The 1,988-nt window shown below is 34.5% G+C and overlaps 1 long non-coding RNA gene across 1 annotated transcript; it reads left to right on the top strand.

Moving 5' to 3' along the window:
* Positions 1–300: 300 nt before the first annotated feature.
* On the top strand, positions 301–896 carry LOC137074036 (uncharacterized). The gene is made up of 4 exons (XR_010904879.1): positions 301–432; positions 545–585; positions 718–773; positions 862–896. It is a non-coding gene; the product is annotated as an uncharacterized lncRNA (long non-coding RNA).
* The last annotated feature ends 1,092 nt before the right edge of the window (positions 897–1,988 follow it).

Here is a 1,988-nt window from a genome sequence, read left to right as displayed (position 1 = left end):
ATAATAATATTTAAACAAAAAACTTGTATTATTTTATTTGTAAAATAGCCACATGCCCCACATTAAAGCCTAATTTAGTTTGTGACACTTATTTTTTTTTTAATTTATTCTTTTTATATCTAGATTTATTTTGGAGTTATGTGGAGACATAATGGTGCTCTAAAGCCAATGAGAGGGAAGACCTTGCCACTTGAAGTTCAGCCTAACTGGTCCTCTGAGCAACTGTTAACAGCTGCTAAAAAAAAAGTAAAAGACTTTAATCAGGACATGGAAGAGGGTCCCTATGTTTTGCTTTACCCAGACGGTTCAGAGGTGAAAAACATTCCAGGAACAAACACCCAATTCAAACTACAGCTGTACAAAGAGGCACTGGGGAAGGCTTATCAAAGAATAACACTGTTCAGATGATGGGTCAAGATTTTTCAGCCATTGGTGAGCATATTTTATTTAAAGTAAATCATACAAAGACATATGCATAAAACATAATTTACATCAATGGGTTTGAATCAAAGTGAATTTTCCTTGTGTTCATTGTGGTTTGAAGACTGTAGTGAAGATTCTTCTAGCAAAGACAGTGAAGTGCAGGTAAAATCTACCTCTCACAGTCCACATTATGAGAGTGACACTTTGGTGGGTGCATCAATTGCATGTCTCTTAACATAAATATAACATTTAATTGTAACTGATTTTAACACGTGGCTTGTGTTTCTTATACAGATATGGGATAATCCAGATGAAGCAAGCACACCACAGGCAAGAAGCACATCGGACAGGTATTATTTTAGCATAGTTAACAGGGCATTCTTTGGAGGTTAGGAGTAAAGTTGTTTAAATTAATGTATAGGTGTTGTTTTTTTTCAGACCGCCTAATCTCTCTCTGCCTTTTTTGGACAAAGTAAGTTTATAATTTATGTTCATACCATGCAGTTACTTTGTTAGAAAAAAATCAAAATGTATTCTGTCTTACGGATTTTGTTTAAGGTTAGTTATAGTTTTTTTTTTCTTCTTTTTTTCTGACAAATCTAGGAAGCAGGAAAAACAAATGTCCAAGAACACACATGGTCAACAAAAGTGCTACACATAAGCTTATTGTTTTATCTCAGAGTAAAAAAAAAAGAAAGAAAATAATTGATTTGCTTTACAAGCTGCCTAAAAAATAAATTATTTACTTAACCTCTTACACTCAGGGCCATTTTTTTGGGATTTCCGCCTGGATTTGGCCTACCCAAATTGAAAAGCCTCCTATACACACATACAGTGGTCTAGGTTCAAAATTTTGGTGTCATTTTACAGGAAACCGTTTAAAGTTACATACAACACTACTAAAAGTGACAAACATGTAAGTATATGTTGTCTAAGCTGCAATAACCCCCCAAAAAATAAAAATAAAAACAGTGTCATTAAATCAATTATACATGCTGGAGGCAGCTCAACGTGTCTGCAGGGTCCTAGAGCACACAGGGCCTGAGTTACACACTTTCAAAAATTAATTTATATAAAAAAAATCAAAAAGCGCCTAATTTTTTGAGTGGTTCTAACAGCTTAAACAACATATACTTACATGTTTATCACTTTTAGCAGTGTTTTATGTAACTTCAAAGGGTTTCCTGTAAAATGACACCAACATTTTGAACTTAGACCACTGTATGTGTTTATGGGAGGCTTTTCAATTTGGTAGGCCAAATCCAGGCTGAAATGACATCAGAGTAATTTAGTTTAAATACATTACTTTGTGTAAAACAAATGCCAAAGTGATGCATTTCTCCAGAAAGTAGAGACTCTAAGCTTTCAAATGGTACCACATATGACATCATAGCTCCTCCACAGACATTTAAAATGGAAAGTAAATACATGAAAATGTCATTCCGGACCCTGTACCGGGTCCTCGGAGTTGCCTTTAACTCGCTTTTGGATCTTGTGTATTTTTCCAGTACACCTAACCTGACACTGACATTGAATGGTATAATGAAACAAAAGCAGAGCTAAAT

This window comes from Pseudorasbora parva, chromosome 4, assembly GCF_024679245.1.
Source record: "Pseudorasbora parva isolate DD20220531a chromosome 4, ASM2467924v1, whole genome shotgun sequence".
Classification (NCBI taxonomy): domain Eukaryota; kingdom Metazoa; phylum Chordata; class Actinopteri; order Cypriniformes; family Gobionidae; genus Pseudorasbora; species Pseudorasbora parva.
The sequence above is the reverse complement of the archived record's forward strand: the minus strand, read 5'-3'. Positions and strand labels throughout refer to the sequence as shown.